We start from the raw sequence: 24996 nt of genomic DNA on the forward strand, positions 1-24996 counted from the left end.
TTGTCCAAAACCTCAAAGGATGATACTGGGTAGTTTGTCAAAATTGGCAACAAATCGTTATATTTGGGATCATATCAGTAAATGAATCAGTCCACTAAGGTTTATTCAAAGAAGTCTAGACTAGGAGTCCTTTGGGTATATATGCAAAATCAAAAAGAAATACTCAAATAAATGAAAAATTAACCAAGAAGATGAAAAATTGTTCGAACCCAAAAGAAGTTTGAAATAGACCCAATGCAAAATCTTTAAGTAGTTTTATTTATTCTGCGCTTTCAAACAAATTTATTTCGAAATAAAAATAACAAGATACAAATTATTTTCTTAAAAATCCTTCAAAAGCTGTAAGAGAAGGAAATTTTGGTTTTCTTTTTACATTTTTCTTAGCTTTTCATAAAAATAAGTAAACTGAAAAGGCCTTAAAAAGTTAAAAAAAAAAATCACAAAGAAAACGAAAAGACAAAAAGGGGCTGAGAAATCACCTGAACCCAAAAGAATCTAAATATTAAATCAAAGTATTGTCTTACAGCATAAAAATCAAGTTTTTAAAATTTAAAAAAATATAATAAGAAAAAAATAAAGAAAAAAAAACACATAAACAAATTAAATTATTAGGCAAAAACCCTCACATAAACAATGAATGAATGCTTTTTTGGAAATCGTTCTAATTACGAAATTGAGCCCATTAGAGCCCAAAAAAGGGCTTAAAAGGTTCTATTTCAGCTAGTAAAAAAAGAAAAGCAACTCTAAAAATCTTTAGAACAAACTATATTCACTTTTAAAAATACTCGTAATAAAAAATATTTTAAACTTATTTAGATACACATCAGTAAATTCAGGGAATTCTGAGCATAACTTTTAGTTCCTTCATAACCTGCCAGTCAGTCTTTGTTAAAACTTCTTTAAAATAAACTTTGCACGCATCAATTGATTTCCTACTAATCTTTGAAATAATCATATCCTTCTACTCAGAATCTCTACCAACCATTTTAGGGACGCCAACACTCACGTTCTCTATTCTAAGACAAACTTCTAATCCATCTCTGGCGATTTCAACCGACTCATTATTATTTTCTATAGTTTTTACAACACCAATTTCCATAAACTCTTTGGATGGGACGCATAGAGGAGTCCCTGTTTTAATAAGACCAGCTTCAACCACTACACGAACAACAATGGGGTCACAATTATTGTAAATATGATCCGGGAGAATTCAAAGTTTGCACGGAAAAACAGCAACATTTTTAAATTGCTCCCGCCCTTTCTGTTTTAGCTCTTCTTTATATCCTGCAAAGTCAAGCAACAAATGATACATAATATCCGCTTAAAAAATTCTAACACCAATCGCATCTGCAAATTCTCGAGCATCACTTTCAACTTTAACATCAAAAGCTGAAATAGCAGCATACAAAGGGTCGTGCTCTAACATAGCGGAAGCTTTTTCGACATCCTGTACTCCAACAGGACCTATTCCAAACTTAGAATATGGAATTTTGGATGTATTTAAAAACTCTACTAAAACATCTACGGAAGCTAACGTAGACGCTTGAACATAAACTCCACAATCCTGGAGCTGAATATGGCTTACAAGAGTTGACCTTAAGCTCACCATTGCATTATCCAAATATTTCCAACTGAGTTTAGCCGTTGGCTCATTCTTCTTCTTTTTCGTTTTAATCTCCTCCTCCTCCATAGTAGGACATTCATCAGTTTCATTGGATTCGTTTTGTATCTCCTAGAACAAAAAACAAAAAAATGATTATTTGTAATATATTCTTCGTTTTTCCAGCAAGCCAAAATGGTTGGACGTTTCCGTTTTAAGCATAAACATTAGACGTTTAGATCCAATGGTAGACACAAGACGTTTTACGAAAGAAGAATGCAGATGTAAAAAGAAAAGGTAAGGAAAGTAAGAAGAGAAAGAGATAAATATAGAAGCAGGTAAAGAAGTACAGGTAAGGAGAGTAAGAATTTTAAAGGAGAGCAAACAACGGAGCTCTAAACAGAGTGGAATGAAAGACAATTATGCAGAACTATGTTACCTTGATGCAGGCTGGTGCTGCAATGATTTGTAGTAGGCTAGCTATTAAGGCATCATCTTTGAATTTTGTTTTTTTAATTACTAGTACTCGTAACAAAGTTATATCTTAAATTGTTATTTTACAAATATCTGATGTATTTCTTTTAATAACACGCCTCTTACATGATAGTGACTATGTAGTAACAAAGAAAACTTTCTCAAATTGCTTCACGCTATTTGGTCCTGAAAGTGGAAAACTATATATAATAGATTGCAATTTAATTACTCGCATATAGTAGACAGTAAGATAGGAATTCTAAGAAATAAATATTGCCTGTCATCTTATGCTGCTTTTCCACAATAAATGCGTAAAAAAAAATAATTATGCGTAATGGGCGGGAAAAATGCATAAATTTGGTGAAAGCTGATAATTTACTGTCGAGTTTTTATTCTTAATTTACAGACATAAATTCTAATTTTTCTTTTTATGACAAAATTCATAGGGCCATGTTCCGTGTTCATAAAAGATAAGGTTCTGATTACACACCATGTCTACAATTTACCAAAGTTTTCTCCATAGAGTTGTGTCTGCTAACTTCTCTTTTAAAGAAAGCAACAGATGGGTGAATACAAGATGAGTTGTTCGAGATATCCCCAGAGGTGGGGAGGGATTTTCCCTCCATCACATGTCCCATCAGGATATTCTTACAAAAGCCAGGAAAAATAAATCATCCATGTTGCTCAGTGACATAGTATATATTTTCCAAGAGTTGCAGCCATTATTGTTATGTCAGTTGAATGGTGTTTTACATATTAAAAGATATCCAAAATCAAGGTTGCCAAAAATTTCGCAAAGATGACCAAAATCATCCAATTTAGGTTACAAAAAAAAATCAGCTTCTTGGTAATTGGTGTGATCATAGGCAGCGCAATCACTCAGTCTAAGTAAAGAACGATGTTGGCACAATGTATTATTTTTTTTTTCATACCAGGGCACTTGGCATCAAAAGAGTTGTCGTAGAAACTGGAAAAAGGGCGCATTTGATTGGAAATTGGAATGGCTTGTGCCTTTTTTAATAGTCAAAAGTGATTGGAAGGCAACTAAAACCCCTTCCACGTCTGCCATTTCCCCAAACACATCCAATTAAAATTTTGAGATAGCCATTTTGTTCAGCGTAGTTGATTTCCAGATAGAAATTATGTTTTTGAGGAGGAAACTCTCCCACAGCCCTCGGGGAAGGGTTTTAAGTTATGCCCTGGGGACATATAAGAACAATTGTAGCCCAATGTTTTATTTCTGATTTTTTTTCCTTTAGACCAGGGCACTTTGTATAAAAGAAGTAGTCGATAAAAGTTCGAAAAGAGCTCATTCAATTGGAAATTGGAGTGGCTTGTGCCCTTTTCAATAGTCGAAATTGATCAGAAGGAAATTTCCAAACGTTTTGGAAATTAGGTCTTTAAGGATGAAAACCCCCCACAGCCCTCAGGACAAGGGTTGTAAGTTATGCCCTGGGGGCATATAAGGTTTTTATAGAAAACGTTGTCATAGAAACCTCAAAAAGAGCTTATTCGATTGGAGATTAAAATGGGTAGTGCCCTTTTTAATATTCGAAAGTAATTGGAGGGCAACTAATCCCTCTCTCACGCCCACCATTTCACTTAACACATACAATCAAAATTTTGAGACAGCCATTATTTTCTACATAATTGAAATTTCTGGAAATTATGTCTTTGTGGATGAGCCCCCCCTCTCCCACACACACACACAGCCTTGTAGGGCAAGGGTTTTAAGTTATGCCCTGGGGGTATATGAGGTTTTATAGAAAGAGTTGTCGTAGAAACTTCAAAAAGGGTCATTCGATTTGAAATTGAAACGGGTAAAGGCCTTTTTAAGTCTTTGTGGTTGAGCACCCCCCCCCCCCCCCACAGCCCTCAGGGCAAGGGTTGTAAGTTATACCCTGTGGGCATGTAAGGTTTTATAGAAAGAGTTTTCGTAGAAACTTCAAAAAGGGCTCATTCGATTTGAGACGGCTAAAGAACTTTTTAATAGTCAAAAGTAATTGAAAAGCAACTAGCCCCCCTCTCACGCCCACCATTTTTCCAACGATCTGGGTACAATATATTATTATTATTTTTTTTTTTTTTTTTTTTTTTAGACCAGGGCACTTCGTATCGAAAGAGTTGTCGTATGAACTTCGAAAAGGACTCATTCGATTTAAAATAGAAAGGACTAATAAACTTCTTAAGAGTCGAAAGTGATTGGAGGGCAACTAGTCCCCCTTCCAATTCCACCCTGCCATTTGCCAATTATGTTTAAAAACGATATATACATACATACATATATATATATATGTATACATATATATATATATGTATACATATATATATATATATATATATATATATATATATATATATATATATATATATATATATATATATATATATATATGTATACACATATATATATATATATATATACATATATATATATATATATAAAGCAAACATACGTTTTACCGTGTATGAGGGGGATTGCCCCCTCCCTATAGCCTCCACTTTTTACGCCACAATTTTACACTGCGTTTTTGAAAGCATTTATAAGTACAGCAGATGTAGTTAACGGGTAATTGCAAGTGTGCTATTACCAATTCCCTTATGAAATTATTGCATTGTTTAAAGGAAACACGAATCATTAACCTGTCACATTCGTGAGGCTTGACATTTTTATATTAAAGATCAATCAGGGTACAATGTATTTTTTTTTTTAAGACCAGGGCACTTCATATCGAAAGAGTTGTCGTATGAACTTCAAAAAGGGCTCATTAAATTTAAAATAGTAAGGACTACTAACCTTTCTAAGAGTCGAAAGTGATTGGAGGGCAACTAGTCTCCCTACCAATTCCACCCTGCCATTTGCCCATTATTTTTATAAACGATATATATATATATATATATATATATATATATATATATATATATATATATATATATATATATATATACTATATATATATATATATGGTCGCTTTAAGATTAAATCAAAATGCACTGTGTTAATGCTAATTCCAGATAAGGTATCTCAGCAGTATCCTAAGAACAACTGAGGGCATTATGTTCAAACTTTTGGGGTTATTTCTGCTCTTAAAACTTAACCAAATCAAAATAGCGTAAGTGTATCGAAGCTATCAAAGAAAGTAAATATCTTTTTGAGAAGGACACTCCCTAACAACCCTCGGGGCAAGGGTTTTAAGTTATGCCCTGAGGGCATATAAGAACGATGTTGGCACAATGTACTATTTAATAATTTTCTCTTTTGGAGCAGAGCACTTCATATGGAAGGGGTCGTCGTAGAAACTTCAAAAGGGGCTCATTCGATTGGAAATCGAAGGTTCTAGTGTCCTTTTTAATAGTCGAAAGTGGTTGGAGGGCAACTAGCCCTTCCCCACGCCCATCATTCCCTCAAACACATTCAATCAAAATTTTTCAGATAGGCATTTTGTTTAGCGCTAGTATCCTTTTTAATAGTCGAAAGTGATTGGAGAGCAACTAGCCCCACCCACGCCCTTCATTCCCCAAAACACATTCAATCAAAATTTGAGATAGCCATTTTGTTCAGCGTATTTGATTTCCAGATAGAAAATATGTTTTTGAGGAGGACACTCTCCCAAAACCCTCAGGGCAAGGGTTTTAAGTTATGCCCCGGGGGGGGGCATATAAGGTTTTTATAGAAGACATTGCCGTAGAAACTTAAAAACAAGCTCATTCGATTGGAAATTCGAAGGGCTAGTGTCCTTTTTAAGTCAAAATTGATTGAAGGGCAACTAGCCCCCCCCACCCACACCCAAAATTCCTCCAAACACATCCAATCAAAATTTTTCAGCGTAGTTGATTTCCAGGTAGAAAAATGTTTTTGAGGAAACTCCCCCACAACCCTCAGGGTAAAGGTTTTAAGTTATGCCCTCTTTGGCATATAAGGTTTTTATAGAAGTCGTGGTCATAAAAACTTCAAATCAGGCTCATCCGACTGGAAATTCAGAGGGCTAGTGCACTTTTTAATAGTCAAAAGTGAGTGAAGGGCAACTAGCCCCTCCCCCGCGACCATTATTCCCCCAAACACATCCACTCAAAATTTTGAGATAGCCATTTTGTTCAGTGTAGTTGATTTCCAGATAGAAAATATGTTTTTGAGCAGGAAACTCCCCCAAAACCCTCAGGCCAAGAGTTTTAAGTTATGCCCTGGGGGCATATAAGGTTTTCATAGAAGGCGTTGTCGTAGAAACTTCAAAAAAGCCTCATTCGATTGGAAATTCAAAGAGATAGTGCCCTTTTGAATGGTCGAAATTGATTGGAGGGCAACTAGCCCCCCCCCACACCTATCATTCCCCCAAACATATCCAATCAAAATTTTGAGATAGCCATTTTGTTCAGTGTAGTTGATTTCCAGATAGAAAATATGTTTTTGAGGAGGACAATCCCACACAACCTTCAGGGGCGGGTTTTAAGTTATGCCCTGGGGACATATAAGGTTTTTGTAGAAGGCGTTGTCGTAGAAACTTCAAAAAGGCTCATTCTATTTGAAATTCAAAAAGCTAGTGCCCTTTTTAATGGTCGAAAGTGATTGGAGGGCCACTAGCCCCCCCCCCCCCCGCACGCACCCATCATCCCCCCAAACACATCCAATCAAAATTTTGAGATAGCCATTTTGTTCAGCGTAGTTGATTTCCAGATAGAAAATATGTTTTGAGGAGGACACTCCCCCAAAACCCTAAGGGCAAGGGTTTTAAGTTATGCCCTGGGGGCATATAAGGTTTTTGTAGAAGGCGTTGTCACAGAAAATTCAAAAAAAACCCATTCGATTGGAAATTAAAAGGGCTAGCGCGCTTTTTAAGTCAAAAGTGATTGGAGGGCAACTAGCCCCCACCCCCACGCCCCACATTCCCCCCAACACATCCAAGCGATATGTTGAGATAGCTATTTTCTTCAGCGGAGTTGATTTTGAGATAGAAAATATATTTTTGAGGACACTCCCCCATAACCTTCAAGGCAAGGGTTTTAAGTTATACCCTGGGGGCATATAAGGTTTTTATAGAAGGCGGTGTCGTAGAACTTCAAAAAAGGCTCATTCGAATGGAAATTTCAAGGGCTAGTGCCCTTTTTAATAGTCGAAAGTGATTTGAGGGCAAATAACCCCCCTCTCACGCCCACCTTTTCCCCAAACACATCCAATCAAAATTTTGAGACAGCTATTTTATTAAATGTTAAGGTCTGGAAATTTGGCTTGAGGATGACAACTCTCCCACAGCCCTCAGGGCAAGGGTTGCAATTTAAGGATTCTCCAAATCCTTCATATTATTTTTTTACAGAAGGAATATTCGTATAAACTTTAGAGAGGGCTCATTTGATTAGGAATTGAAAGTTCTTGTTCACTTTTTAAGAGTCAAAAGAGATTTGAGGGCAACTCGCCCCCCCCCCCCTCCTCCACGCCCTAAATGCATCAGATAAAAATTTTGTTAGAAATAGTTAAAAGGTTAAGTAACAAAACTCTGGCATGGACAAAACCCCCCAGGGCCCGGGGGTAGGAAGGGATCTTCGTATAAACTTCAGAGAGGGATCATTTGATTAGAAATTGGAAGTTCTAGTCTAGCTCTTACGAGTCAAAATCGATCGAAGGACAAATACCCCCCGCCCTTCCCTTTGAACTAATGCTGTTTATACCTGAAGGCCCAATGAGAGTTAGAATGTTTTGGTATTAACACACACATATTAGGCATCTGCTTTCCCCCCTAACAAGGAAAGAAACAGAGTGTAAGGCAGTGGCGGATCCAAGGGAGGGGCAAGGGGGGGGCCTCCCCCTAATGTAGTCTAAAGTAATGTAATTTCTTAAGTAACGCAAGATTGCGTTAATTAAACTTGCTCCTAACGCAAGTTTATCGGATCAACCTATTTTGCACCCCCCCCCCCTAAAAAATCCTGGATCCGCTCCTGGTGTAAGGGCACTATAGATTTTAATTTGTAATTCAATGAACCCCGTTACAAAGTTTATGCGACCAGCTCTTCCACATAAAGTGCCCCTGGAAAAAAATAAGTATTAATTCATTGAACCCTTATGGCTCTTTAATTAGGTAACGCTATAGCATTGCTTCTGACCTAAAAAGTTGAGTAGAAATTTCAGCTTCCATTTTTATGGATATGTGAAATTATCTGACGGGAATGTTTGGGGGAGCATATTCCACGGCTGGGAAATTTCTGCTAGGTGGAATTTAACGCGGAGAATTTATCAGCAGGAAAAGAAAATTTTTTTGAGGGAGGAATTTCCAAGGGGTGGGGTTTCCAAGTGTAAATTATTCAGGGAGGGGACGACTAGACCCATTCGATTATATTCTAAATTTTACATCTGAAAGTAACGGGAATAAAGAATCAATGGAAATGTCAGAGATAGCACTTCAGGTTCCTTTAGACGACTTTGTTCGTGTCTTTTGAAAAGACATTTTCAAAAGACAGATTAATTTCATTTGTATTACTCAATTATGTATGTGAAGGGGGAGACTTCCCCCACCACTGTCTCTGCTAAGGTTTCAGTTTTTATCTCAAGCCTTAAAAATGAACGCAATGCGATAAAACTCAAAATAACATATAAAGAATGATATATGTACATAACACGGAACGATTAATCTAATTTGCATATTATGAGTTGAGGTTCACCCAAATGATGGGCCAGGGGCTCGCCATTCCAAAATCTATGAAATCAATCCTGCAATAATTGAAAATATAAAGTATTTTTGAGTATTTTAACGTCTTCCACAACTCAAACGGTCCAACATTCGACAGCCCAATGAGTCTGTCTGATCTCCTAAATCGGGAACGGAAGAGATAAGTGAAGTTCCACCCCGTATTGGATGAGTCTCTAACCTCACCCTCCCCCTGTCCTACTATCTACGCTAAAGTTTTCTTCCTTCTGCCAACTACGCCGCCCCCAACCTCAAAGACTAATAAGACAAATTTTTGTCAATAAGACAAAAACTTTAATAAGGTAAAGTTTTGTATGGGAAGAACACATAGTAAATATATTATAATTTTCCAATTATAAGGTTAAAATACATACTCTGTGATGAGATACAAAATTGCTTTGGCACACAAAATCCTATTAAGGTCAATTTCAAACAGTCGTGATCTTTTTTTTTCAGCAAGAGAAATGGTCAAAACATCCTCACTCAAGCTATTTTTTCAATTCATTCATTATTGCTAATTAACATCTACACCCTACGCCTTCTGTCCACATTTGATATGTAGGGTTTTTAACAAAGAAAGCATTTTACATGCTTTGAAAAAAGTCTCATTAAGATTATAAGTTGAAAGTTCTAGATCCATTTTTGAATTCAAGAATAATCGGACAGTAAGCAGCCCCCCCCCATGCAATTAAAACTTGAAGGATTTTGCAATCAAAAACTAAAAAAATTTAATTGAAAAAAATAAGTTTTTCAAAGAAACGTAAAGGCCATTACAAAATTAAGCTAAGTAGATATTAATACCTGTTAAAATTCAAACTAAAAACGACTAGAAATTACTAATAAAGAATAAATAAAACCCAAAACGAACAGCAATTAAATGAACAATCATAGCAAAAAATAATACAACAAGTAATAATATAAATGAATAAATAGATCGTAAAGCGAGTAATGCTTGGATTGAATATGAAAATCAAGCTTAAAACGAAAAACAAATAGTTTGCTACTTGAAGTATAAATGAAACTTAAAACGAACAGAAACAATCAATGCGAAAAAACATACAAAATATATTAATGTTAATTAATAAATAAATCTTAAAACGAGTGAAACTTAAATTGAATATACAAATCAAGTTTGAATCGAATAAAAACAACTACAAACAAGAGTTTGGGTATCGCCTCGCTGCAGAAGCCTAAAACCTGCTGCGTCATTGGCGCTTTACTGAAAACGAATTATATCACAAATGTTTTCTTTTGTGCTTAATATTGAAAATAAATATTAAAATTATAGTAAAATTTTGAACTGATGAGCTTTCAGCAATCAATATAATTATACATAAAATATTCAGTTTAATTTATTAGTTCTTTCGAAGATTGGTCAAGACAAATATAGCTTCACTACAAAAAAAAATTGGATACTGCCCCCATTCTTTAACTGCAAAAACTTAAAGCCTTCTGCGTCATTGGCGCTTCACTGAAAACGAATTACTCTTATTTTACAAATTTATTCTTTTCCAGTTCTTACAGCATTGAAAATAAAAATTAACAGTGAAAAAAAAATCTTTAACTGATGGATCTTACAACAATTAATATCATTATATATCTAATATTCAATTTGATTTTGTTTATACTTTCCAAGACTGTTCAAGACTCATATAGTTTTCAGTAAAGGTGGGGAAATCAGTTTATGTGCAGAAGGCTCCAGGTGGGAAGTTTTTGCAATCAAAAACGAACAAAATTTAATTAAAAAACTTTTTTTTAAAAATAATACTAACAAAGGACACCCTCTCCATTTCAAGGATGTGTGTGTTGTTGTAGTATTAAATTATCTTACTCCTTTGATGTCAGAATTTTAATATTCAAAATGTTTTTTTAAATTTAACATACTCGACGTATTGGTCTATTTCATAATTATTATTCTATTAATTTAGAAGTATACATTAATGAGCTTAAAGATACGGATCTTCTTTTTCTAACATAACAAAAAACAATACTAGGATTCCAGAACCATGATTTTGAGCAAGATCAGCTTCCCAACTGACTCAACCTTTTTATCAGGGTTCTTTAAGTGATTCCTAACTCTAGGAACGGCAAGTAGTAAGTATATGATAAGCGATAAGAATGCAAAATCATAAAGTTTTACTCAAACAAGCTTTTCAAAATTTATTTAGATAAAGATAAAATTTCTTGAATTTGTTTTGTAGACTCATGACTTGTTTGTACTCATGATGCGATTTCTTGGCTGAGGAGCAGAAGCTGAACAAGCAGCAGAAGAGCTTGAATGAGCAGTAAGTTCTTTTAGTGAGGGATGAGCAAAAAGATAATTTATTGAAAACAAGTAAAGGGTTCTATTTCTTTTAAAATTTCAAAAAGGGCATATATATATATATATATATATATATATATATATATATATATATATATATATATATATATATATACACATATTCTCTGTTCTTCACTTTCATTTCTAAATTGTTCTACTCCTTGTTGTTGCGTGTATTGTAACCGCGTATTTGCTTGTTCTTCCCTTTTGTTTTAACTTTTAATTCTTGCTGCCGCTTATATATGAATATATCGGTCTCTTTTCCGTAGGTTGAAGCGAACAAGGGGATCACCGCAATGACAAAGGAGCATTATCTTCTTGCAATGTCACTGGAAATGCCTATTTTTGCCGTTGTAACGTACTCCTCCCAAACACCTCCCAGTGCGTTAGACAATATCATCATGGATCTGAGACGAATGTGCTTTGTCACAAAGAAAAAACCCTTTTTTATCAAGAAGATTGAAGATGTAATCGTCTGTATAACAAATTTCTCAACTGGACGGTAAGTATAGTGTAGATGTATATTGTAGGTAAAGGGTTCTATTTCTTTTAAAATTTCAAAAAGGGGAGAAAAAACAAGAGGCTTGAACAACACTTTTACGGAGAATAAAACTAACTTAAGGTTAAGAACCCTTGATTTTTGTTTTAACTTTAGAATTACAAGAAGCCACGTCTGTTGCAACGACTTTTTATGTAAAATTTAACGCCATTACACAAAAAGACGGCAACAGTATACAAGCTCACACTAAGTTAAGAAACTTACTGCTCAGCTCTAAATTCTTGGCCTAGAAAAGAAAAAGGACGTTAATCGATTGGAGATAAAAGACACATATCAAAAGAGAGAGAGAAACGACTTGGCTACAACCTACGATTATGACGTCATTGATCAATCTTCAACAAGAAATATACAGTTTTTCATACAGAAATTGGTTCTATTTTAAAAATAATTTGTTTTAATTACAAAAGGTTTTTAGCCCCAATAACTTCCTTTAAAATGAGCCATTGAACAACTCTCTGCGATGTTCCAGTGCCAAGCTATCTGCTGAAGAAAATATCTGTGGAAGAGAAAAAAGTTGCCGTTTAGGCAGAATGTTGTAGTAGCTGTCAGTTTTCTTGATTTTCAAGCCAAAATATTTCCCTTGCTGTTCAAGCCAAGGAACAGAAAGTTTCATATATGGGGGTTTTGGACATGGTGGTTCTTATGGTGTACTTTTTGTTTCAACAACCAAAGTGTACTGGTTGTTGAAAACCAGCAACCCGTCTCTGAAAACATACATTTTCACATTTATTCCAATAAAAACTACTTCATAGAACCACACATATCATCCACATTTACTAATTTCAAAGTTGTGGTGCAGAAAAAGTCTGACAATTTTACCTCCATCTGCCGTCAATGGACTATCCTATGAAAATGGTATACTACACAATTTATTTTAAAAAAATATGTGTACATAAATGGAACATTGGTGAGCGCTAGCAATATTGTTTTGTCAAAATTTTAATAGGTAAAAAAGAACTCTCAAGTAGGCAAATTTCTAAGATTTTGAAATCAGAAGAGTTAACATAGAAGTTTGGCACACCTTCTCAAAGTATGTTTTTGACCCTCAAATCATTACTGACAGTTTTATTTTTCTAACCTAACCCCTTTCAAAGATAGCAAAAACTTGCTAAACTACTTTTTAGCTAAAAACAAAAAAAGTTCCTTTTTAGCTAAAAAGGAACTTTAACAATTTTTCTCAACTATGTAAAACTGGGGAGACTCAGATTGGGCAATTACTATTGCCGTCTCCCACTTCCCACCTGGAGCCTTCTGCACATAAACAGATTTCCCCACCTTTACTGAAAACTATATGAGTCTTGAACAGACTTGGAAAGTATAAACAAAATCAAATTGAATATAAGATATATAATGATATTTTTATTTTAATTTTCAATGCTATAAAAACTGGAAAAGAATAAATTTTTAATGTAATTCGCTTTCAGTGAAGTGCCAATGACACAGCAGGCTTTAGGTTTTTACAGTTAAAGAAGGGGGGACTATCCAAATTTCGTTTGTAGTGAAACTATATTTATCTTGAACAATCTTGGAAACAACTAATAAATTAAATTGAATATTTGATGCATAATGATTTTAATTGCTGAAAGCTCATCAGTTCAAAATTTTACTGTAATTTTAATATTTTTTTTCAATATTAAGTACAAAAGAAAACATTTGTAATATAATTCGTTTTCAGTAAAGCAATAATGACGCAGTAGCTTTTAGGCTTCTGCAGTGAGGCGGTACCCAAACTCTTGTTTGTAGTTTTTATTCGATTCAAGCTTGATTTGCATATTCAATTTAAGCTTCACTCGTCTTAAGATTTATTTATTCATTTACATTAATATCTGTTGTATGTTTGTTTGCATTGATTAGGTTCAAGGTTCAAGGTTTAATTTTAAAATATCTGTACAAAATAGACATAAATACAGGGTAAACGCCGGAGACACAAGGTCGAATGACAAAAACCCAGTACATTAATCGGAATAAACCTGTTTAACAACATAATAATAAATAAGAGTTATTCCATGACTCACCAATAGACGGACACCCACCCCACAAACCCACCGACACCGGGCAAAGATCAACCAAAAATACCAATAAAAAAAAAAAAAAAAACCAACGGGCGAATAAGGATAACCGATAACCGGCATCTCACAGGGCAAAACACCCAACAAAACAGTAATATCAAATGTACCCAGATTTTCAATATATTATTAATTCTTAAAATTATTTATAAGGATAGAATGAAGTTGCTTTTTTATATTTGGAAGAGATTTGCTGCAATCAATAAATGGTAGATGAAGACACCATGAACCCGTGATTGAAAATAAGGGTGAGAACCGTGATCTCTCTGTGCTTAATTTTAGGTGCTGAATATTCCATTTATGACGGGTTTCATAAGAATGGGGATGTTGCACAGGGAAAAAATTTTTCGAATAAAAGTAAATTGGTAGTTCCGACCGGTCATATTTTACCATAAATAAAAAATAATTGAGGGTGAATATCTTTGAAACAGGCAAAATATTAGTTAGAAGATATAGAGTTTCAGTTTTAATCTTATTAGGATACGAAGACGGTGATGGTAAATGTTTCTTTAAAATTAGAAGAGCCCGGTTTTGAAGAATTTGTATCGATTTCACATGACATCTGAATGTTGCCAAATATATCAGAGGACAATACATTAGATGGGAATGAACCAACGCAAAATAAATTAGACATAGGATTTCATATGGAAAAAAAATGCTGAAACCTTTGCATTATACCAACCCCCTGAGCAACTTTAACCCGTAATCTATTACAATGTTCTTTATATGACAGATTTTCATTATTAATAATACCCAGATACCGGAACGAAGTTACCCTTTGAATTTGAATATTTGTAGCATGATCAAATATAGTTGAAACTCCTTGAGCATTCTGCCCAATTCTACTATAAATGATAAATTTGGTTTTTGATGCATTAAGTGACAAACGATTAGCTTTTAGCCATACAAGAAGTGGTGAAAATACGATTTGCAGCTTCTCATTGAGATCCTCTTCCGAATATCCAGTAAGTGATGATCCGGTATCATCAGCAAAAAGAACATTCAGACCAAGGTTTTCTGTCGCTGATGGAAGGTCATTTATACATATTAAAAAAAGCAGTGGTCCCAGGATTGAGCCTTGCGGGACACCAATATTTGACAACAGACATGGATCCGAAACTGTGCCGTTGATCAAAGTCACTTGAGAGCGACGACTTAGGTAAGATGCGATAAAATCGTGCGCTGGTCCTCGTATTCCACCGTGGTTTAATTTATACAAAAATATTTGATGGCTTAACGAATCGAAGGCCTTCTCAAGGTCCAAAAATATACTCGCCGGGATCCATTTTTTGTCCAGACACTCGTGAATAAATTGTACCATAGTTAATATAGCATCCTGCGTACTATGCTCTTTTCTAAATCCATATTAAGTTTTTGAAAAATAATCTTTTGAACAGAGAAAATTATACATTCGATTATAAAAACAACGCTCCATTACTTTAGAAAAACCCGAAAGAATAGAAATGGGTCTATAATTTGAGCAATTAGTCCGGTCACCCCTTTTATATAGTGGTAACACTTTCGCTTTTTTAAAAGAATCCGGAAAAGTTCCAGATCTAAATGACAGATTTATTAAATGACACATAACTCTATTAATACTAGGAAAAATGGATTTAACAATATTGGTCGACGACTCATCAATCCCCGGGGAATTTCCATTATTTAAAAGCTTAACAACCTTAGCAAGCTCTTCTTGTGTTACCGGAGTTAAAAACATAAGAATTCTCAAAAGGACTTCCTAGGTACTTAGGATAATTATATTGCCCATGGGACATATTATGTTGGAGCTTATTAGCTATTGACTGCCCGATTGAGACGAAATGAAAATTTATATAATGTGTCATTTATAGTTTCCTTTCAAGTTTATTACCATGGGCACTCCGTATGTTTGATGGTGAAGAAGACGTCTGCGATTGATTTAAACATGAGTTGATTAGTTCCCAAATTTTATTTGAGGACTTACTTACTTCACTAAAAGAATTGAAATAAAATTTCATTTTAGTAGTACGTATTATTTTTGAAAGTAAAATTGTTTATTTAATTTCTATTCTATTTCTTTAATAGTAATTTCTGGTTGTTGAGTTTGAATTTTAACAGGTATTTGTATCTGCTGAGCTTAAATTTAATAGGAGAGTATCGTCGAGTTTAATACAACTACGCATTGTTGTCCAACAAACAAGTGCGCCAATGCCCTAAAAGTAAAAAAAAATATTTCAAAATTATTTTTAAAGATTTTACATATGCAAAGAATGTACTGTATTAAACAAAGATTATATTTTTCACATAATTATTTTTATCTATATATTAGACATCATTTTAGCAACGAGCACTTTGTCAGTTCCTAATGTCGAGCTTTCATTTTTAATAGAAATAAAATATGTATAGGCCTATGGATAGAAATTATCACTTACATGAAGGGGGTTGCCCCCTCCTCAATACCTCGCTTTTTACGCTAAAGTTTTTTAGTACTTCTAAAAAAAGCTTCTTATTGTTCTAATTGAACGATCCTTGCGTTTCAGGAGTCGTTCTTGAAGAACTGGGACAAAATTCAAACTTTAGTGTAAAGAGCGAGGCATGGGGAAGGGGTAACTCCTTTCATATACGTGATAATTTCTGTTAGTTAAAACAGTTTTAATGTTGCTCCTCACTTTTAGTTGAAGAAACTGAATCTGGCCAAACCTCCATGGAGAAATTCCCCTCCCCACGAGAATATCCTCTAGCCATAATAACTCCACGCGTAAAATTGAGACAGAAAAGAGAAAGCAAGACATATAAAAAGAATGTTGTATAGGAATTCTGGAAATTTTCCCACACACTTTCACCATCTAGAAACTCTGCTACCCATGAAAATTTCCCCATGGAAAAACTCCCAGCAAAAAATTCACCCACTCCACGTGAAAATGTATGCATGCTTCCCAATAACAAATACTATATGTAAACAATGGGCAAATTTTTATAACTTAGACCTTTCCCCTGGGGCTGCGGGTTATTTTACATTCAAAGGCTTAGTTATTAGGCCTTTCCACGATTATGAACAAAGTGGCCATCTCAGAATTTTGATCGGACGGTTATGGGGAACGAAGGGGTGGGGGAGGGGCCCAGTTGCCCTCTATATTTTTGGTCACTTAAAAAGGGCACTAGAACTTTTAATTTCCATTTGAATAAAACCTGATGGAAAAAAAACACTAAACACGCATCCAGGATCTTTCTTCCAGCCAAAAAAAAGAAGAAAATTCTACATTTTTGGAGATGGGACGTTAAAACCTCTGAAATAAGGTTCTCTGATACGCTAAATCTGATGTTATGATTTTCATTAAGATTCTTTGACTTTCCCCCCCTTTTTGGAAAATCAGGCAAATTTTCTCTGGCTCGTTGCTTGTGATATGTAACACTAAACGTAATGAAACTTATATATTTTAAGTCAGAATAATAAGGCAATTCTTATGATGTACCTGTTGGTATCAAAACACCATTTTTTTTAGTTTTGGTTACTATTTAGGTGCGTTGATCCTTACTTACAGTTGCCCTTAGTACCTTACGACTGCCAACGTTGCGTGATAGGCGCTTACAGTTAATGTGCAATTTTGGGCAGTCCCTTCTTTCGTCCCAGAAACACCGTTCGTTGCTTCCCCCACCTGCACCTATCACCGCCAACACCCGCCATAAAAATCAACTAGTGCCGCCAAAGTGTCGAACAACCCGTCACAGCACTTCTTTCGTGCCTTTTTTTGTCAGTTATTTAAACCGCCAGTGACCAGTTTTATGTAATGTACTAAACAGCGCCATTTAGTCGGGGCTTCGGCCACGGCTACGATAGTTGTTTATAAATAAATGAGTCTATGAGTCTATGAGTCTATTATTGTGGTTGTTTATCTATTTTTGTTATATTATTTTACAACATATACAAAATTATGTTTAAATTAAAATTGTAAAGCGAAAAACAAATATATTTAACTTTTAAATTAAGAAATCTTTTTTTTAATTTGAAATTTTGTATTATAATGTCTAACGAAGCTCTAATTATTGTTGAAAAGTTCATGTTGAATAGCATCGTATCCCTAAACTTTCTTAAACTGATTTTGAAGCAGGGCTTTCAAGAAAAGTCAAGACTAACCAATAAATTTGAAGCTAAGGTCTTCTTTAACTTTCATCCCTTGGGAAAGGATACAGCCTCAGAATATCAAGCTGTTTCTCCCTTGCGAGGCTTCAATAGAAGATTGAATAAAAAGAATACTCTCTTTGTAAAAGACACTTTTGATATGTGCTCTGTAATTGTATGTTTGTATTCAAATAAGTATTGTAGCACAAGTCGTACAAATAAATCAAATGGGAGGGAAGGGTTCAAAGGTAGAAACAGTTGCTAGAAAATAGTTGAAACTACAGTTTTCCTTTTGAAAGCTAAGCAAAAATCAGCTTGGGCGCAAAAGTGGTGGAAAGTCACATTATCTTGCTGACATATAGAGAAAAACTAGTAGTAGTGTCAAGTCACGAAAATTTAGAGGGGTAAAGTATATTTTTCAATAATTAGGTGGGCAACTGTTGTTTTTCAAATTGATCCAATAAAAATATAATATGAAAGGTATGTTTTTATTAACCTAGAGGTAGAGAAAGTTCGGAGGGGAGGGGTAAATTCAAAATTCCCATCCCCTCCTCTCCCCCCACCCACCCGACGTCCCTGAAAAATACTAATAGTTATTAAGGGACTTGTGTCTGTTTTTTTGTGTGCGCACTTGCAGAGGTTGAATATTAATTTTTCGATTTCCTCTTATTTTCTCTTCCATTTTTGAAGCATGATTATAAAATATATATTATGTGAAACTTTAAATTGTGTATAAAATCCAATGGTTGTATGTTTCTAGACACTAAATACTATCGTCACCTATCATTTATGAAATACATGCAGAATGCCATCTATTGTAAATTTCAGTACATAAGAGAAAGCCGAGTTCGTCCTACAATGCTCAGTTTTGAGACAATATGTATATGTATATACATGCACAAGCATATGTATTTGTGTGGGTATATTACTTTTGATATCATTGGTAAATCCATAGGGTGGTTAGCGCCAAGGTTTATCGTAAATAGAAATAAGTTGAGCACATTCTCCGATTTGTTCAAATTAGCTTAAATATATATTTCCCAAGAGACTGAATATGTTCGTGTCTCTATTGCGTGACCGCATGGTAATACTTCTTCCATGTTATGCCTTGTATTTTGTCATCATAAAACTTGTATTGGAAAACTGTATGAGAAATGCTTTCTCTTGGGGAATATACTTTATGTTTATGTACTATGATGGTCGGTCAATAGGAAAGTTTTTTTTTTTTTGAATAATAATACTCTACATATATACAACTATTATGGGGTTACATATGATGCATTATTTGAAACCATTGATCTACACTATACATCTATACTATACTTACCGTCCAGTTGAGAAATTTGTTATACAGACAATTACATCTTCAATCTTCTTGATAAAAAAGGATTTTTTCTTCGTGGCTACGCACATTCGTGCCAGGTCCATGGTGATATTGTCTAACGCACTGGGAGGTGTTTGGGGGGAGTACGTTACAACGGCAAAAATAGGCATTTCCAGTGACATTGCAAGAAGATAATGCTCCTTTGTCATTGCGGTGATCCCCTTGTTCGCTTCAACCTACAGAAAAGAGACCAATATATTCATATACAAGCGACAGCAAGAATTAAAAGTTAAAACAAAAGTGAAGAACAAGCAAATACGCCGTTACAATACACGCAACAACAAGGAGTAGAACAATTTAGAAATGACAGGATGTGCTCTTACCGTTGTGATATACTGAAAAAAGTGGGAAGTAACTGAACATTTGAAAAATAGAGGAACATTTGAAATGGAAGTGGTTGAAAAACAGTTCACAAATTAAAAAAAAATTGTGTGACAAAGAAATAAAAGGAAGATGGAACAAAAAGATAAGTAAGTTAATAAAACTGAACTGGAAATTATTTAACTAAAAAAACATGCACTCTAAATTTTTCCACCATTTTATACCATTAATAATCATATTATTACTAATCCATAAATTTATAAATCAAATACAAATGAAAATGACAAATAATAATTTAAAATTAATAATTAGAATACATTTTTTCCATATATATATATATATATATATATATATATATATATATATATATATATATATATATATATATATATATATATATATATATATAAATAAAATACATAATTCCTTGCTGAGTTGCTACTGGAGTCACCATAACGACAACAGAAAAAAAAGGAAAAACTATCCAAATAATCCACTATACTCCTTCACACACCTTAAACAACAAAAGAAGAAGAAAAAAATAATAATAATAGCTTAGGACTCATTAATAGAACACATTTTTTCCTTGATTTTACTTTTAAATTTTTCCCAACCATTTTATACCATTAATAATCATATTATTACTAATCCATAAATTTATAAATCAAATACAAATGAAAATGACAAATATTAATTTAAAACTCATAATTAGAATACATTTTTTCCTTAATTATATTTCTAAATTCTTCAAAACTTGTTTCATTAATTGTCTTATCAATAGTATTCCATAATTTTATTCCTTGATAAAGAAAGGAGAACTTAGACCTTGTAGCAATGGCAATTGAAGCAGATAGTGCCTTGCTTGTTTGAATATTATAATTGTGGGGATCAGACCTAAACTTAAACATGCCTGAGAAGCATAAAGGTAGATTATTATTATTATACTTGAACATAAACAACTAGTGATAAAAATCCTGTAAACCAGCAACTGGTAAAATTTTTTGTCTTCTATACTCCAATCTCACAGAATCACTATAAGATTTATTAGAAAGTAAATGGATCACATTATTTTGGACAACTTGAATTGGATTAATTAGCAACAGAAATGTCCCTAACCATACCAAAGAACAATATAAAATACATGGATGTATTATCAAGAAATAAAACAACCTTAAAATGTGATACAGGACAAAGTGTGCAAGTTTTCTAAGGATTCTGATGTTCTGCAATAAAATTGCTAACGGGTTCCCAACATGTTTCCTAAACAACAAAGTTCCATCAGGTGTAATACTTAAGTAATTGACACAAGATGTCCTTCTAATCTCGCCATAACTGATACCACCTAAAACTTCCTCGAGTAAAATTCTCTTTTTGCTTTTCTTAATAATCAATTCAGAGCATTGCAAATAAAGCTATGAACCTAAATATGAATGTAAATTCCAACAAATGAAATATAATGGCAAATTTTTTTTGAAATCCACCCCCACTTTCCTTGACCCTATCTCACCTGAAATGCTTATGAAACATGTTAAACTCCTTGGTGTCAAAATTTCGAATAATCTTAAGTGGAACATGCATCTTTCAAATATTGTTAAACAAGCAAACGTTTCATTATTTATGTTAAAAATTTTAAACAAATTTAATTGCCCTAAGATTCAGCCCCTCTTTGTTTATTTATCATTTATCAGGCCCCTATTAGAATATGCATGCCCAGTTGGGCATTCACATCTTTCAAACAAGCTTAGTGACAAAATTGAGTCAGTCCAAAAGCATTTGCTCAGGATCATCTACAAAGAGAGCAAAAATTCCATACTCCTTCCTCCTTAAATCTGTAGGTATTACCACACTAAAAGAAAGGAGAGCACAAATTTGTTTGTGTTTTGCTAAATCTGCAATATCCAATCCTTGCACTGAGGACATCTTTCCTGATTTACATAACCCAATCTCACCTGCTTAGCTTCCTGTGCAATCCCAACATATTCACCAATCTGTACCATTACTAAGAGGTTCTGGATAATTAGCCTATATATCTGCACTTTAGGGGGTAAATTTTATTACTGATATAAATGAGAGGTAAGATTAAACTTTTCCCCTAACCCCTAATGTGCAAATACATACCCTGAATTGGTATAGGGTAAGACACCCAGTAGTCAGACACTTTAATCACTTTGAAAACTTTTTGACATTTAAACTACTCTAATTACTGTATTATACCACCTAGAAACTTAATTTTTGTATCAAAAAATTTCTGAAGAATTTCTGAACAAGTAGGTTACTAATTTAAATAGTTTCACTTGTACAGCACCTCCTATTTTTGAATTTACTAACAAGTGACAATTCTGCCTAAACTCGGACATACAAACGGGTCATTGTAAATTGGTCATTAAAATAGTATAAAAGATTCTGTCCAAGAATAGGCAGGTGGCCAACTACTGGGTGTCTTACCCTATAGCCTAGGGGTGGGGGCTAAAATTCATTTCCAACAAAAATAACTAGGCTATTATACTTGTGAAGAGCATAAAAAAAGGCGGTAAAATTCTACTTTAGCTACTTTTGGCTATCTTGGGAAGGGGTTAGGTTAGGAAAATGAGACTTTCAGGGATGGGTCTACAGGCTAAAGTAAGTCCCGGGAAGGTATTTTGAAGTACCTCCCTCCACTCCTTCTCCCTCTAGAGGGTCATGAAATTTGCCTACATGACAGGTCTATACCCATTGAAATTTTGACAAAACAACTTTTTACCTTAATTTTCAGTTATCAGTTTCTTTTTCTCTGGATTTAGCTGTGAAAATGTAATTTCAGTTATTTGAGAAGAATTTTAAGCTATATAAATAGTTTATTTCCAAAATTCAGGAAATGTATTTGCATATTTTTAAAACCTTATAAATTGGGATTGAGCAAAGTTGTGAAGCAATTTTGAAAACAATTTTGTTGTACTTTATTTAAGCAGAAGATCTATTTTGCAAGGTTTCACTTTTATAGCCCACATATTTTAAAGGTCATCTAAGGTCAGGACCCTCTAGAGGAAGAAGGAGTAGAGGTAGGTACTTCAAAATACCTTCCCATGACATACTTTAGTCTGTAGACCCATCCCTGAAAGTTTCATTTTCTTAACCTAACCCCTTTCCAAGATGGTCAAAAGTAGCTAAAGTAGAATTTTACCAAAAAGGCATCAAGTGGTATATTTACTTTATATGTAAGTCAATAATATGTTTTGGTAAAAACTTACCTAGAGCCATCCCTGAAAGCTTCATTTTCCTAACCTAGCCTAACCCCTTTCTGAGATAGCAAAAAGTTGCTAAAGTAGTATTTTACCTTATTCTTTTTCTTATCTTTTGAACTACTTGAAAATTATCCCATGCCAGATGGTAATTGACATTTAGGGTCACTCAACAGGGGTGAACCTACAGAAATTAGCCTATTGCACCATCACTAGAAGTAGATCGACTTGATGGTAAGCCTAGTCTAGAGATGACTGTTACAATTTCTTGATTCTAAATGTTTCTAGGGTCAAGGGCATGAGAAGGAGAAATAGCTGCATCATTCCAGGGAATCTTCCAAAGATTGGTCAGGTGAATCTGGTTTGGACATTGGTCACAGAAACTCAAAATATAGAAAAGGGACTAAGCCTATTAAATAAACCAAAGATAATACTTGATGAAAGGCTAATGCTTTGGGTGCTCCACCATAAACAATAATAGGCCTATATTTAATAAATATGTAAATTGCTACCATGCGTTTACATCCGGGTGGCAGGCTGAGGTTGTCGATTATTTAAATCTGCATGGCCAAATTGAAATTTTAAGAGGGTGCTTTGAGAAACTACAGATGCCGTAGATATTTAACTCAAAACTTATAGAAAAAGCATGATTATACCACATCGTTAGTGGATAGACAAGAGCAAAAGATACAGCTGAACAGCTAAATATCAGTTTCAAAGCGAAATGACTTTCTTTCTACTAAGTTACAGCCATTATTATGATTCAGATGGAAACTGACAAAATGTCTCAAAAAGACCTACTCCCTGTTGATTGGAGGCAAATTCGATGCCAGGATTTGCGACAGATTGAATGATTGAGCATGGGCGTAGGCAACATCATGTGTAGAGGGGACCAGCCGCGTCTGTGAGGGCGGGGGGAGGGGTCTTACTAATAGTTCCCGAGGTCCTTTGAATATAGGTCTTTAGAAACTAGTAATTCTATATTTTGCTAAAACTCGGCCTTTAACATTTTCCATGTTCTACTTTTCCTGCAACAGTATAATATAAGAGACCCACTATCCAACTTCCAACTTTCAGAAAACATAAACACCACAAAAGCGATTTGACACAAATCACATTACGGTTAGATAACAGCTTCTTCTAAGAATTCAACTCAAAAATTTACAGTTAGGCAAAATTAAATACCAAAATTGGTATAGGGGTGACTGGCCCACGTTAAGCCAAAGCAAACAGTTTCAATATAAGAACCTATGGGGCTTCTGGTGGATTATAAAAGCTCTGACAAATGGCAGTTTATGTTTTTAAAATGTCTGACCTTAATTAATACTTTTACCTAAAATATCAGATTGGATCAGGTGATTAATTTTGGAATTTTGTTCAATTTTGTCTGAAAGCTTACGCCTAATTACGAATACTAGAAAACTTGCGTTGTAAACTCACATTGTATTCTCTTATTATTTGCCTGTTTTTGGTAGCTTCCGAGACGTGCCATCTTCATCAGTTTGCTGTTAGCACCCCCCCCCCCTTGCCTACACCCACGTGACTGAGCAAGCGGCTGGCAATCACAGCCGCAGTGAGAGATACATCAACGAAAACAGACTGCTCTTGTTAATCCATTTTAAGAATTTATAATTAAACAAATGGCTATTTGTATCAATTATAGCCCCTGTTCCAAAGATTTATAGGGCCATGTGATCCCTCGAGGCATATTCATTTGACCTTACAACAATTTTTGGAAGACAATGGATACCTCAAAATTTTAATCTAATACCTTTGAGGGTTAAAAAAGTGTTAGCTAGACTGGGATTATGTTGCCCTTTAATTTTTTCTGCTCTAAAAAGGGTACTAGTGCTTTCAAATTCCAATCGGATAGACCAAAGGCCACCACCAAGGTTTCTGCAGTCACCTCTTACATACAAAGTGGCCTGATAAATAAAAGAATTCATGGATGCCAAGTTAATTTCTAGTTAAGCAGTGCCACTTCACTGCCAGTAACAACCTATTTTCTGACGGTATATTTGAGAAACAAGCAAAACCTTACAAAAACATCAGCAAGCGTTATTATTATGTCTCTCAGTCTGATTGGTTGGATTAAACTGAAAGACTACAGCAGGCAAAGAGTTTGCAACTAGCTGAGTCCACCAGCTTTTCATTACCAGTAACGCAAGACGCAAAGAATTGAAAAGGTCAAGCTAGTATTGTTCAGGAGGGCAGTGTTAGCATTAATGTAGATGAATCTTCAGTTGCCCTTTGTTGAATCACGAGTTACTGCAGTAAA

General features: G+C 34.4%; 1 pseudogene across 1 annotated transcript; it reads right to left on the reverse strand.

The window, feature by feature from the left end:
• Positions 1 to 761: 761 nt before the first annotated feature.
• Positions 762 to 19345, reverse strand: LOC148943434 (eukaryotic translation initiation factor 5B pseudogene; annotated as a pseudogene). The gene is made up of 3 exons (XR_016142960.1): positions 19123 to 19345; positions 11835 to 11856; positions 762 to 1732 (listed from the first exon to the last, which is right to left on the reverse strand). The product of XR_016142960.1 is annotated as a eukaryotic translation initiation factor 5B pseudogene (transcript).
• Between the last annotated feature and the right edge of the window lie 5651 nt (positions 19346 to 24996).

Source organism: Artemia sp. Qi Xiang Cuo, chromosome 15, assembly GCF_049724085.1.
Source record: "Artemia sp. Qi Xiang Cuo chromosome 15, ASM4972408v1, whole genome shotgun sequence".
Classification (NCBI taxonomy): Eukaryota; Metazoa; Arthropoda; class Branchiopoda; order Anostraca; family Artemiidae; genus Artemia; species Artemia sp. Qi Xiang Cuo.